At 40.4% G+C, this 15430-nt stretch overlaps 1 protein-coding gene and 1 long non-coding RNA gene across 3 annotated transcripts in view; one reads left to right on the top strand and one right to left on the bottom strand.

Moving 5' to 3' along the window:
* LOC139580901 (AMSH-like protease) overlaps positions 1-6880 on the bottom strand; it is a 21779-nt gene extending 14899 nt beyond the window's left edge. Inside the window, exon 1 of one of the 2 annotated variants that reach the window (XM_071410044.1) lies at positions 5873-6880. The gene's annotated coding sequence lies outside the window, so the exon portion shown is untranslated. The remainder of the gene's footprint in view (positions 1-5872) is intronic. The other variant, XM_071410045.1, reaches the window with a different exon arrangement.
* On the top strand, positions 1416-15430 carry LOC139580902 (uncharacterized). Its single transcript, XR_011676118.1, has 3 exons — positions 1416-1772; positions 10921-11072; positions 15355-15430. It is a non-coding gene; the product is annotated as an uncharacterized lncRNA (long non-coding RNA).

The following is a 15430-nucleotide window of genomic DNA, read 5'->3' as shown; positions in this document are numbered from 1 at the left end:
AGCCTAGCTAGCATGGACACTGACAGTTGTGAATTGGATGCAGCCAAAGAGCTACTGCCCCCTTTCCTGGGAAAGCACCGAAAAAACAGACAGGGACATTGGGCCTTCAAAGAGGCGCAAATATGATGAGAACTACGTTGATTTGTGGTTCCCTTATATTGGGAGTAGTGCCTTTCCTCAGCCACAGTGTGATATATGTGCAAAAGTACTATTTCACAACTCGATGAAACCTTCACTCTTGCGCAGACATTCAGAAACAAAACATGCCAATTTGAAAAATAAGCCACGGGAGTTTTTGAGTGAGAATTAAGACGACTTCGAGTAGTAAGACATGTATAAAAGCAACAGATACCATTAATAAGAAGGGGCTAGAAGTGTCTTATATGGTGAGCTACCGAGTGGCTAGGACAGACAAGCCCCATACTAGTGTGGAGGACTTAATTCTTCCTGCTGCCACAGATATGGCTGGGACAATGTTGGGGGAAAAGCCAAAAAAACAATACAATGTCTCCATCAAACAACACTGTTTCACGACGCATCAGTGACATGGCAGGAGATGTTTTTAAATAATTACGGCTTCCCATACAAGCCAGTGAATTCTATGCGTTACAGCTGGATGAGTCAACAGACGTGGCGGGCCTGGCATATGTCCGTTACGTTTATGGGTGGTCAATTAAGGAAGACATCCTCTTTTGCAAACAGCTGGAAACCAGGACAACAGGAGAGGATATTTTTAAGTACTGGACAGCTTTGTGACATCAAATGGACTTTGGTGGTCAAGATGTGCTGGTATCTGTACTGATGCTGCAAAAGCCATGACAGGGAGACATAGTGGAGTGGTGACGCGCGTGCAAGCAGTTGCTCCCGACGCCACTTGGGTAGACTGCAGCATCCACCGAGAGGCTCTTGCTGCCAAGGTAAATGCCTGACAGCTTGAAATACGTTTTGGACACTACAGTGAAAATGGTGCCCTTTGTTGAAACAAGGCCCCTGAACTCTTGGGTATTTTCTACACTATGCAATGATATGGCCATGTAACGCTTTTACAACATACAGAAGTGTGCTGGTTATCAAGGGGCAAAGTATTGAATTGAGAGACGAACTTAAAGTTCTCTTTACTGACCATAATTTTCACTTGCTGACCGCTTGCATGATGACGAGTTTCTCACATGACTGGCCTATATGGGTGATGTTTTTCTCTTCTGAATGATCTTTATCTAGGATTACAGGAACTCTCTGCAACTATATTCAATGTGCGGGACAAAATTGAGGCTATGATTAAGAGGTTGAAGCTCTTCTCTGTCTGCATTAACAAGAACAACACACAGGTGTGAGCAAATTAACTCAAGTTTACGGACAATGTCAAATGTGATATAGCGAAGCACCTGAGTGAGTTGGGTGCGCAATTACGCAGGTACTTTCCCGAAATGGATGACACAAACAACTGGATTCGTTATCCCTTTCATGCCCTGCCTCCAGTCCACTTACGATATCTGGACAAGAGAGCCTCATCGAAATTGCAACCTGCGGTACTGTGAAAATGTTATTTAATCAGACGCCACTGCCAGGTTTCTGGATTGGGCTGCGCTCAGAGTATCCTGCCTTGGCAAATCGGCTGTTAAGACACTGATGCACTTTGCAACCACTAGCATGAAAACTAAATACAGGCACAGACTGTGTGTGGAACATGATTAAAGACTGAGACTCCAATACAACCCAACATTGCAGAGTTATGTGCATCCTTTCAAGCACACCCTCCTCATTAACCTGTGGTGAGTTATTCACAATTTTTGATGAACAAATACTGTGTTATATTTGTATGGTGTTTAAATAAAGAGCAAAATTATTGATTATTATTATTTGTTCCCTAGTCCTATAAGTGCTTTTTATCACTTCCCACGAGCTGGGTTATGACAAAAACTCACACTCATTCTTATGTTTAATAAAATGTATCGTATAGTGTGTGTGTGTGGCAGGATTACAATGATGGCAAAAAACAACATTTGAGAGTGCGCTGGCCCTGGTGCTAGAGGGGGTATGCAGCTGGAGGTTGAATGTTTGAACGGGTACGGGACTATAAAAAGTTTGGGAACCACTGATCTAGAGGAGTTGTCCTTAGATGAGCACAAGTTCATTACTTTATTTGCTTGTTTGCCTTCAGAATGAGGTTATTTTTCTCAAACACCCCATTTACCCCACTTGGCTTTCTCATTACCGAAACGGCTAAAAAGCAAAAATTGGTAAAATGTCAGAGAACCATTACCTTACCAGAATGTTGGCATGAATGGGCTTTAGTGATGTGGTCAATTGTTTGCTGACTCATAATTGCTGTCTCCTATAATATGAAAATTGAGCTATGTGCCTCTCATAACCGATACACACATTTCTCATTACCACATCATATTTAGGTCCGTTTTGGTAATGATAACAGTAATTTCAGTAATGATAATAAGCTAATTCTAATGTATAGTCAATGGGGGGGCTGTGTTGGTAACTTTATTTATTTACTAGGACCACTCCTTAATAAACTGATTGTACAGATTTTTTGTAAAAGAACAGTTATTTGATTAAGTAAGGTTTGTCAAGAAATACGGGGTGTATAAAAAACATTTAACTTACTTTAAACCACAATCGGCAGTTAATGTTTCAGCAAAGAGCAACCCCACCAGTATATCCCCCATTTTGACACGTGTACCTGTTTTCACACTTACCTATACTGTTGTTTGATATCCCAAGACAGTTTTTGATCAGTATCTCACATATTTAGGTACTTTATAGGCATAATGTGTTGTGCTGTTTGCATTCACACTCAATTCGGAAATACATCTAAAATACCTTACAACCACAAATAACCAAATCCTATTACACAAAGCTAATATTACCTGTACAGCTGTCACCAAGGCAAAGGGTGGCTATTTTGAAGAATCTCAAATATAAAATATATTTAGATTTGTTTAACACTTTTTTGGCTACTACATGATGTGTTATTTCATAGTTTTGATGTCTTCACTATTATTCTACAATGTAGGAAATAGTAAAAATAAAGAAAAACCCTGGAATGAGTAGGTGTGTCCAAACGTTTGACTGGTACTGTATAATATATATATATATATTTTTTTTACATTCACTGTGTTACGTTCAAATCCACTTTTGACTTTTGAAAAAACATGCATGTAATTACAGTACTTATACTTACACTGAAGTAAGGGGTATTTTAGTCAATTGCATTAAAGGGCGACTGCATTCCTGATTTGGCCTCGTTTTAGATTTAGTTAATTAAGAAATGCTAGTGCCCATTACTGATTTCAAATGTGAGTTGGTTTCGGGGTGTGGTTTGATGTTGGTGTCTCGTGTCTTGTGTTCGCAGGTGGAAAGAGTTAGGCAAATAATTTTTTCCAGCTGATGTGAGAGGTTGGCAAAATTGGTTTCACTTTGGATAGCCTATCTCCGGCTAGTTAGGGACATCAATAAACTACACAATGCAAATGAGACAATATTTTTATGTTGCACAACTTCTCATGAAACACTTTCAATTTGTAAATACATTTCTACAATGTATAGTAGGTTTGAGGTCTTTAAGTCATTGAAATTTGGAGCTGTTGGAATTTTAACATATTGTCCCATGTACGTTGTGTAATTTACAGATGGTCCCAAATTTACCACAGGCATTTTGATCTGGTCAGGAGCAGCTGCACTCCGAATATATGATTACTTGCTGCTGCCAGCTGTGGGCATGTGGGTACACAACCTTCATTTACGTTGTGATGCAGTAATGACCACAAGTCTCACAAAACTCTGTTTTGGACAAGACTGATTTTATGAACAAAATTATCCTATTTACACTTTGTAGTACATTTTGACAGTAGAATAAATGTTACTGACTCATATTAACCCCACATAGGATGTTTTCTAAATGACAAGTTCGTTTTTAACAGGGCCTAAAATGAACACCCACCACCAGTCAAATTAAGGTAGATTTTGGCATTGGCAGGTAAGAGACAATTTATGCTTGATCTGAAAACGTGGTCGGAGGCGCCAGTATGGCACGCAGAGGCCAAATTGAGCTCCGTACCACATCGCCGTGCGCCTCTAAAAAAATGTAGAGCGTGGAGGGCTCAGTACAGCTCCGCATTGACATGATTGGTTAATGGAAGGTGAGGGCGAGAGGTCCTGTATAAACACAAACTCACTTCCTAAACAACAGCTCTGCGTTGCTCGGTGGAGCGCAAGAAGTATGAATGCCCTGACTCGTGCAGAGGCCATATCATCGTAAATGCTGCAAGGCCCATACAGATGTCAGATTGATCATGCAGCGTCTTTAACCCACACAGCGCTGCAACACTGCCTGGCTGGGGGCTGTGGCACACCTGATGAACTGAGTGAATATTTTATTTTTAGTAGCGCTGGCACAGGTATAAAAGTTGGTCTAATTTACTTGAAACGAAAGTCTACTTAAGTGAGACTTTGTCGTTGTGTTTCTTGGCTATTTACATTGTTTTGTTCACAAACTAGGTTGTTTTTCAAAGTTATGAGTTTCAAATGTTAGGGATGAGAAGACAATGCAGCTACTAGTCAGACTCTCAATCTCACAGGCACAAACATGACTCGAGTCGCGTTACCACGGTAACATCCCGCCCTTAAAGGGACAGGTGAACATTTTTGTCTCATCTGTGATATTTTGTTTAAAAGACTCAGTTCACAAAAAATATACTTAAACAACATACCACATTGCTTCTCACTAGTAATACATGTATTGTTTTAGAAACTTTAAAAAGCTTGATCATCCATTTCTTGTGTTTTTTTGGGGTAATTTTTGTGGAAAATGTGTTTTGCCTGGCCGGGGGGGCTTTACTTGGCTCATCACGCTCTAGCTACTCCTTATGGCAGGCCGAGTGCCTGCAGGCTGACCTCGGTCATCAGTTGAACGGTGTTTCCTCTGACACATTGGTGCGTCTGCCTTCCGGGCGGGTGTTAAGAAGCGCGGTTTGGCAAGTCATATTTTGGAGGACGCGTGACTCGACCTTTGCCTCCCGAGCCCGTTGGGGAGTTGCAGTGAGAAGACAAGATCGAAATAGCGGAGAAAAAGGGGGTACAAAAAAAAATGTGTTTATTACTTTTTGGGACTTTTAAACTATTGCAATAATGAGAATTTTTGCATTGATTGTGGTCAAATGTATAATAATTATGAAATAGATAAGTACAGATCCTAATCTCAGTGATTTAAGGAGGACATTTCGTGAAAAATGATATTTCCTGAAAAACAATGCTTTTTTTGGTCAAATGTGAGTTGTGAGAAAGACCCAATCAGGAGTGTTCTACTCCGTTAGTACTATTTTCTATGATACAGTACAGTAAGGACAACGAACCAACATAATTAAAATGTTGCTTGAGAATGGAAAGGCATAGAAAGCTAAAAGTTGTTTTACAACATACCTAAGATGTCAAGTCAACAGAACACATTATATTGACATGTCCCATTTTCTGAATGAACCTGTATTTCCATCAAAATGATTTGAGTCTTTCCTTCAATTGAATTTGCACAATAAATGCACCATTCAAAAATGGTAAGCTATTTTAAGATATGACTTACAGATTCAGGAAACAAAAAAATTGTTTATGGCATGTGCTTGCATTGTAGGCCAGCCTACTATATTTGAGTCACCGTATTAGTTAGACTACTGATATAATGGACCATTATCTTAACTAATACCCATTATAACAGTAGCATAGCATTATTTTAATAACAAAAGTCACAGTGAATTTATATACATAGAAAGTAGGTAACTATTCATATGAAACTAAATGAAACATAGAAAGTAGGTAACTATTCATATGAAACTAAATGAAACATTGAATGAACATTGTAACTTACCTCTCTCAAACTGAGACTTGTCTGTGTGCTTCCTGTATGCTTTGGTAAGCTGATGCACCTGGCACTAGCTAGTAGTACAACTTCTTTTGATAGCCATGTGTCAACAAAATGAGAAAATCACTGCCTACATGTCAACATTGGGAATGTGGCCCATCAGCAACATTGTATCTGTACAATAACATCGATCATCACTTTATCTACACTGAATTTGTAGTTCCAGATTCCATGTAGCAATATAGGACCTTCTATTCGACCTCTTGTTTGTGATTTAAAACCGATTTCTGGTCACTTCACCAGCTTTGCCACATCAGGATATTTAAGGGAGGAGGGGGGGGGGGGGGGCTTATGAATGATACTCACTCCCTAATAAAAACACAATCACTGGCTACTGCGTGTAGTTTCTGGAAAATTAAAGAAAATATTTGATGTAACAGTTTAGCGTGCAGTAGACTGATAAATCGTGTAAATAGTTAAAAATGCGAACCAGTTTATTTGCTTTCCCCAAACTCCGCATCCCTGTCGTCACACGCTAGAATTGAGTGCGAAAGCAGGAAACTGGTGTCAATAAAAGCCACTGTTATCTTATCCAAACCTGGCGTATTTAGCTTTTGTAAACCTACTTCATGAAGGCATTGTTCAAAATGAAAAGGGATAGAAAGAGCGTAAGTTTACCGACGATAAAATGGCTGATAGCTGTCTTTCAAATCCAATGTCCTAATAGGCGAAAGAGATTGTCATCCAGTCCTCCTATGATAGCATCGGCGCTGTGGTGTTGGTGACAGCAGCCGTGGTCGCTATGAAGGGATGTGTCCTACTACACATAAACGGGGTGGAGGAAAATCCACTACTGGACAAAAGAGAAAATGCCCTACAGCTTCGACACCGGCAACAGCATTTGCATCCTGTAAATTCATAAGATTATTCATGGCGCACACACCACAGCGGCGCTTGACACAATGTCATCATAAAAACGTGGGGTTGAAAAAAGAAATACAAACATCTACAGAATGACCAACAAGAAGCTATTTCATTACAATTTGTCCAATAATTAAGCTTATAGAAAAAAAAATGATTTCGGACATACAATTACTCAACAGTGCATTCTGAATTGTCACCAGATATGATTCTGATTAAAAGAGGGTGCATTGGAAATAAGTGTGGTGTAATAATCAAACTCCTTCGCCAGAGGGCGTAGGCTACATTGCGGTACCTGCTGGGCGTTTTGGAACGTTCAGATAGAAATAGGCTCTTTAGAACAAATATGCCTCTCTGACATGTACAATAAGGAATCACATCGGCTCTATTCAGTTCATTTCTAGCTGCAACATTCGGCAACTACACGTGCGCTTTCTCCAAAAAATGTATGTGCTGTGGAGCTGCGTGTAAACAACATGAGCCTATTTAAAAGACGATCCAGCTAAATTGAATTATGATTTGAATAATTCAAGTGTGGTTCACTCTGGATGAATTAAGGACCTGTAACTGTAACATCATCATCATCATGCCCACGTTCATGATTACTGCATGGCTTTCCAGATGTATCATTTATCTCTATTCTAATGAACATATGATGTGGCACAATGATAAACCCCACCCTTTGCATGGTGATGTTGTGCCATGTCTTACCTTAATGCAAAATGCTTACTCACACTTGTTGCCTATTCTGACTTCTTAAAATTAGCATCGCAATAGACCAACTTTAGCCTAATACAGTTTGTGTAGGCAAATGTATCTTCGTGAAAACTGTCATTAAACACAGCTGAAAAAAATAATAATCCGAATCATTAAATAATCCAACAAACCACACCCTAAATGTGTTAGCCTACTTTGGGTGTATGACTAGATGTTGAAAATGAGCAGTGGCCCGTGAGGTGCATAGGCCTAAATTAAAAATGAAGAAGTTGGCTGTGGAAATATTAGCCTAGGAAACACGTCAGTGATTTTCAGGTCGGAAAGTCGGAGCTCTCGAAAGATGCCTGAGCTTCCGAAATGGAATTCCAAGTTGGATGATAGTTCAAAATGATTTTTTACCAGTCGGAGTTCGTTTTTTTCGAGTCCAGTTGTCTTGAACACACTGAAGTCGGACATTTCTGAGTTTCTAGTTCTCAGTCCCTTGTTGTATTGAACGCAGCATCTTTCTAGAGCTCTGACTTTCTGACCTGAAGATCACTGATGTTATTTGACCGCCCCCCCCCCTGTCCTCCCCATTTTAAGTGCCATCAAAATAAAGTGTGACCCAAATTTGAATTCATAAACACATCATGTCCGCTAGTTAGTGCCTTTGGAATGTATTCAGACCCCTTGACTTTTTCCACATTTTGTTAGGTTACATTCTTATTCTAAAATTGATAAAATCGTTTTTCCCCCTCATCAATCTACAGACAATACACCATAATGACAAAGCACATGTTTTGTTTTTTTGCAAATTTATTTAAAATAAAAAACTGAAATATTACATTTACGTAAGTATTCAGAACCTTTACTCAGTACTTTGTTGAAGCACCTTGGCAGAGATTACAGCCTTGAGTCTTCTTGGGTATGACGCTACAAGCTTGGCACACCTGTATTAGGGGAGTTTCTCCCATTCTTCTCTGTAGATCTTCTCAAGCTATGTAAGGTTTGATGGGGAGCATTAATGCACAGCTATTTTCAGGTCTCTCCAGAGATGTTCGATCAGGTTTAAGTCCGGGCTCTGGCTGGCCACTCAAGGACATTCAGAGACTTGTCCCAAAGCCACTCCTGCGTTGTCATGGCTGTGTGTTTAGGGTTGTTGTCCTGTTGGAAGGTGAACCTTTGACCCAGTCTGAGGTCCTGAGTGCTCTGGAGCAGGTTTTCATCGAGGATCTCTGTACTTTGCCTCGAACCTGAGTAGTCTCCCAGTCCCTGCCCCCGAAACATCCCCACAGCATGATTCTGCCACCACCATGCTTCACCGTAGGGATGGGGCCAGGTTTCCTCCAGACGTGACGCTTGGCATTCAGCCCAAAGAGTTCAATCTTGGTTTCGTCAGACCAGTGCCCACTGAGAAGTGGTTTCCATCTGGTCATTCTACCACAAAGGCCTGATTGGTGGAGTGCTTCAGAGATGGTTGTCCTGGAAAGTTCTCCCATTTCCATAGAGGAATTTTAGAGCTCTGTCAGTGACCATCGGGTTCTTGGTCATCTCCCTGACCAAGGCCCTTCTCCCCCGATTGCTCAGTTTGTGGTACAAAGGAAGAGTCTTGGTGGTTCCAAACTTCTTCCATTTAAGAATGATGGAGGCCACTGTGTTCTTGGGGACCTTCAATGCTGCAAACATTTCTTTGGTACCCTTCCCCAGATCTGTTCCTCAACACACTCCTGTCTCGGAGCTCTACGGACAATTCCTTCGACCTCATGGCTTGGTTTTTGCTCTGACATGCACTGTCAAGTGTGGGACCTTATATAAACTGGTGTGTGCCTTTCCAAATCATGTCCAATCAATTGAATTTACCACAGGTGGACCAAACAAGGTGCAGAAATCTCAAGGATGATCAATGGAAAGAGGACGCACCTGAGCTCAATTTCCAGTCTCATAGCAAAGTGTCTGAATACTTATGTAAATAAGGTATTTCTGTTTTTTATTTTTAATACATTTGCAACAAAGAAAATCATTATGCGGTATTGTGTGTAGATTGCTGATTTTGTAATTTAAAAAAAATCTATTTTGGAATAAGGCTGTAACGTAACAAAATGTGGAAAAAGTCAAGATGTTTGAATACTTTCTGAAAGCACTGTTTTATAATTATTTTCATGTTTAATAGGATAAATAGTAGCCTACACTTACAGAAAAAACAAGGAAATAACACTGTTCATAATAATAGGCCTACCAGACAGACTTTCATCACAGCTTTTTTAATTGTTCTATTCCTCACATAATCTAATAGCCTACTAGGAGTAGTCGGTTGGTATAGTTGTTTTCTTGGACCAGGTGAGGGAAATCGTATATTTATTTTTCTTCTCTGTGGTTTGGTGGTCCATTGACAGTGACAGTGGGTGCAGAATGCTCTTCATGACTTGGGGTCTCCCACAGATGTATTGTCTTGTTAATTAGGAAGTGTTGGCTGTACACATACATATATATAGGATATTCATTTGAGACAGTTTGCTACAGCAGGAAAATAATCCTGCAGCAACAGTAAATTATTATGTAGATTACATAATGGACATTTTTTGTAGGGGTTGATACATTTTTCATTAGATTTTAAAGTGTAAATTGCTAACTTTAGAAGCCTTTTTAAACCTCAAATACACTACAAGTGTGCAACAACACGATTATCAAATTAAGATATGGCATCTGTTTAGGCTATGGAATTTCCCTAGCCATCTGACAGAAACCAGAGATGGTCTGTATTTGACTGCAGTCAGGTGTAATTTATGTTTTTAAAGGGTGTGACCTAAAGTGCGGCTGGCTGTCTCACGGCTATAACTGAACTGAGACAGAAATTACCTTTTAAGATGCTCATATGGCATACATATGTTCTTGGCCACAAAAGGGCTTGGTCTGATTACAGCAGTAGGCCCACTTAGAGTATTTGTTGTTGGCATCGTTTCATTGTTTATCTGTTTATCCTTCAATAAACCCTTGACCCAGGTGTGAAATCAAGACAAATCAACATGCATTGATTTACAATACATACAAATGCATTCAACTCACTCTATACTCAACCATTTGCTCATCTCCGCAGCCCATTTGGCAAGCTGCCTACGATGACGACCTTCATAAGGTGTACCACATTCTAAAAGGTGGATGCGTAGACTTTAAATATTCAAGAGGGGGAATCTGGCGATACACCAATCATAATAACAGTAGTTATTAGTTACTATTTCATGTAAATGCTAGGTAACAAGGAGGCTGTCAGACCAAGTGTATCATTTACTTTGCTGTCATTATTCCTCACCTAGGTGATGCAGTTTAGTAAAAGATACAGAATCGTGCAGGAACATGTTAGTGTTACCAATGATGACCCTGACAAAACTGGGTGTCTTGTGAAAAGTGTCCATGCTCTCTCTTCCTCTGTCTGCCTGTAGAAACAGAGGACATGTCAGCACTACGCTGCACAGAGGACCTTCTCCTTCCTGGATGGCCTGATGATTGCTATCCTCATGCCAAGCAACGGACAAATGTGAAAATAATGAATATGGTTTTGAGCACTAAAGGGGAGATTGACGCTGTGGACTATGTGAGTAGTGAGATTATGCAGTTGATTATTAGAATGATTCGCTACTGATCATTCTCTGTGACATTTAACTTCGTGTTCACTGTGCATGCAAATGAAACCAATAGTTTATTTTGTTCAAACAGACACACTTACATTCCCTTGCCCTGATCACAGTCAACATACATATATTTTTATTAGGTACACCACCCCGTTGACGAAAATGGATCGCCCCTACAGACAGTGAGTCATGTGGCTGTGGCTTGCTATATAAAGGCGGCAGACAGGCATCGAGGCAATCAGTTACTGTTCAATTGAACGTTAGATTGGGAAAACGAGTGACCTAGGCGCACCTGATCCAGTATCTCACAAACATCTGCCCTCCTGGGCTTTTCACGCATGACAGTGTCTAGAGTTTACCTAGAATGGTGCTACAAATGAAAAACATCCAGTCAGCGGCAGGCCTGTGGGTGAAAACAGCTCGTTGATGAGACAGGTTGAAGGAGAATGGAAAGAATCGTGCGAGCTAACAGGCGGGCCACAAACAGACAAATAACAGCGCAGTACAACAGTGGTGTGCAGAACAGCATCTTGGGACACACAACTCGTCGATCTTTGTCATGGATGGGCTATTGCAGCAGATGACCACACCGGGTTCCACTCCTATCAGCTAAAAATAAGAAGAAGCTCTAGTGGGCACACAATCACCAACACTGGACAAATGAGGAGTGGAAAAACATTGCGTGGAACATGACAGCGAGCTCAGTTTACTTGAGTGGCCTGCACAGGATGAGATGGAACGGGCTGTTCGCAGCATGAATGTACCGCTGTCCAATCTGCAGCTGGGTGATGCCATCGCGTGGACAAACATTCCTGTGGAATGTTTCCGACACCTTGTAGAATGTCCCAAATAATTCAGGCTGTTCTGGAGGCAAAGGGGGGTACGACCCGGTACTAGATGGGTGTACTTAATATGAGTGTATTTTATATTAAGAATATAATGGAATATAACAGAATAAAATACGGGAACTTGTGGAATGGCTGTCATATAACAACAAAGCTGTACCCTATGCCTTCATTTTTGAGTTTGTAGGTGCTTGTATGCTTTAGAAACCGTAGAATCTGCTTTTTCTGATCGTTTAAAGAAATACATCGAATCTGGATGAACCTCTGTAGGATGATTTGAGCTAGTCACTTTTTTGATCCACATTTCATGTTGTTTTTTGCAGTGGCTCATCTGGAAAAGAGAGGCTATGTGTAGCTGAAGAAGCTCATTCATATTAACCCATCATTTGTTGGCTAAATATTACGCCTAATACGGAAGTAAATGTTTCATCATTACTGGGCGGCAGGTAGCCTAGCGGTTAGAGTGTTGGGACAGTAACCGAAATGTCACTAATTTGAATCCCCGAGCTGACTAGGTGAAAAATCTGCCAATGTGCCCTTGAGCAAGGCACTTAACTCTAATTTCTCCAGCGTCGCTGTTGATAATGGAAGACCCTGGCCATGACCCCACTCTCCGAGGGTGTCTCAGGGAGAGTTGGGATATGCCCAAAAAAAACATTATTACACATTTGTACATGTGTGAAATAGGACAAATATAAGCACCCACCTAAATATTATTATCACCAGCCAATGTGATCATACTATTGTGCACTTTCTCTCCTTTCAAACTGATAGCCTACTAGCGATTTGTAGTTTAAGTTCTACATTTATGCATATTAACATAATTTGTTAGCTAAATATAGTGCCTTTAAATATCCTACTGGAATATAGGACCTTTAAATATCCTTCTGGAAGGTTCTCCCATCTCCACAGAGGAACTCTGGAGCTCTGTCAGAGTGACCATCGGGTTCTTGGTCACCTCTCTGACCAAGGACCTTCTCCCCCAATTGCTCAGCTTGGCCGGGTGGCCAGCTCTAGGAAGAGTCTTGGTGGTTCCAAACTTCCACCATTTAAGAATGATGGAGGCCACTGTGTTCTTGGGGACCTTCAATGCTGCGGACATTTTTTGGTACCCTTTCCCAGATCTGTGCCTTAACACAATCCTGTCTCTGCGCTCTACGGACAATTCCTTCGACCTCATGGCTTGGTTTTTGCTCTGACATGCACTGTCAACTGTGGGACAATATATATAGATAGGTGTGTGCCTTTCCAAATCATGTCCAATCATTTGAATTTACCACAGCTGGACTCAAATCAACTTGTAGAAACATCTCAAGGATGATCAATGGGAACAGGATGCACCTGAGCTCAATTTCGAGTCTCATAGTAAAGTGTCTGAATACTTACAGTTGAAGTCGGAAGTTTACGTACACTTAAGTTGGAGTCATTAAAACTCGTTGTTCAACCACTCCACAAATTTCTTGTTAACAAACTATACTTTTGGCAAGTCGGTTAGGACATCTACTTTGTGCATGACACAAGTAATTTTTCCAACAATTGTTTACAGACAGATTATTTCACTTATAATTCACTGTATCACAATTCCAGTGGGTCAGAAGTTTACAAACACTAAGTTGACTGTGCCTTTAAACAGCTTGGAAAATTCCAGAAAATAATGTAATGGCTTTAGAAGCTTCTGATAGGCTAATTGACATCATTTGAGTCAATTGGAAGTGGACCTGTGGATGTATTTCAAGGCCTCCCTTCAAACTCAGTGCCTCTTTGCTTGACATCATGGGAAAATAAAAATAAATCAGCCAAGACCTCAGAAAAACAATTGTAGACCTCAACAAGTCTGGTTCATCCTTGGGAGCAATTTCCAAACGCCTGAAGGTACCACCATGGGACCACGCAGCCGTCATGCCGCTCAGGAAGGAGACGCGTTCTGTCTTCTAGAGATGAGCGTACTTTGGTGCAAAAAGTGCAAATCAAAAGACCTTGTGAAGATGCTGGAGGAAACAGGTACAAAAGTATCTATATCCACAGTAAAACAAGTCCTATATCGACATAATGTCCTCTGGTCTGATGAAACAAAAATAGAACTGTTTGGCCATAATGACCATCGTTATGTTTGGAGGAAAAAGGGGGAGGTTGGCAAGCCGACGAACACCATCCCAACCGTGAAGCACGGGGTTGGCAAAATCATGTTGTGGGGGTGTTTTGCTGCAGGAGGGACTGGTGTACTTCACAAAATAGATGGCATCATGAGGCAGGAAAATTATGTAGATATATTGAAGCAACATCAAGACATCAGTCAGGAAGTTAAAGCTTGGTCGCAAATCGGTCTTCCAAATGGACAATGACCCCAAGCATACTTCCAAAGTTGTGGCAAAATGGCTTAAGGACTACAAAGTCAAGGTAGTGGGGTGTGGCCATCACAAAGCCCTGACCTGAATCCTACAGAACATTTTTGGGCAGAACTAAAAAAGTGTGCGAGCAAGGAGGCCGACAAACCTGACTCAGTTACACCAGCTCTGTCAGGAGGAATGGGCCAAAATTCACCCAACTTATTGTGGGAAGCTTGTGGAAGGCTACCCGAAACGTTTGACCCAAGTTAAACAATTTAATGGCAATGCTACCAGATACTAATTGAATGTATGTAAACTTCTGACCCACTGGGAATGTGATGAAAGAAATAAAAGCTGAAATAAATAATTCTCTCTACTATTTTTCTGACATTTCACATTCTTAAAATAAAGTGGTTATCCTAACTGACCTAAGACAGGGACTTTTTACTCTGATTAAATGTCAGGAATTGTGAAAAACTGAGTTTAAATGTATTTGGCTAAGGTGTATGTAAACTTCCGACTTCAACTGTATATAAATAAGGTATATCTCTTTTTATTTTGAATAAATTTGCCCCAAAAAAAATTTGTGTAGGATTTCACTTTGTAATTATGGGGGATTGCGTGTAGATTTATGAGGATATTTATTTATTTAATCCATTTTAGAATAAGGCTTGAACGTAACAAAAAGTGGAAAAAGCCAAGGGGTCTGAATACTTTCCGAATGCACTCTGCATACAGTAAATTTAGATGGAGAGCATAAATGCATTAAAAGCATTTCCGTGAAGCTTTGTGATTAACGCGGACAAGTTTGATGTCAGACAACAATAGCATGTTCATGATTTAAAACGTTCCCAAGCCGTTAAGATGAAAGGGGACATTTTATAATGAGGCTTTGACGGGACTTTTAAACAATAAAAGTACAGGCTTTGTTACTGCCAATACCTTTCAGATATAAATAAAAGGCGGACAAAAGTTGGCGTCATGGTAAATTTGGCGGCTTTTCGTCTTGGTTTGAAAGGGATATATTTATCAAAGTTTTGGATGATAATATGATGTATTCTTCTGTCCTTTAGGATGATAAAACCCCACTGGATATAGCAAGGAGACTGCAGTTCAAGATTGTAACAATGCTGAAAAAGACAGACTGAA

This window comes from Salvelinus alpinus, chromosome 7 (assembly GCF_045679555.1).
Source record: "Salvelinus alpinus chromosome 7, SLU_Salpinus.1, whole genome shotgun sequence".
Classification (NCBI taxonomy): domain Eukaryota; kingdom Metazoa; phylum Chordata; class Actinopteri; order Salmoniformes; family Salmonidae; genus Salvelinus; species Salvelinus alpinus.
This window is presented reverse-complemented; position numbering and strand designations above follow the sequence as displayed.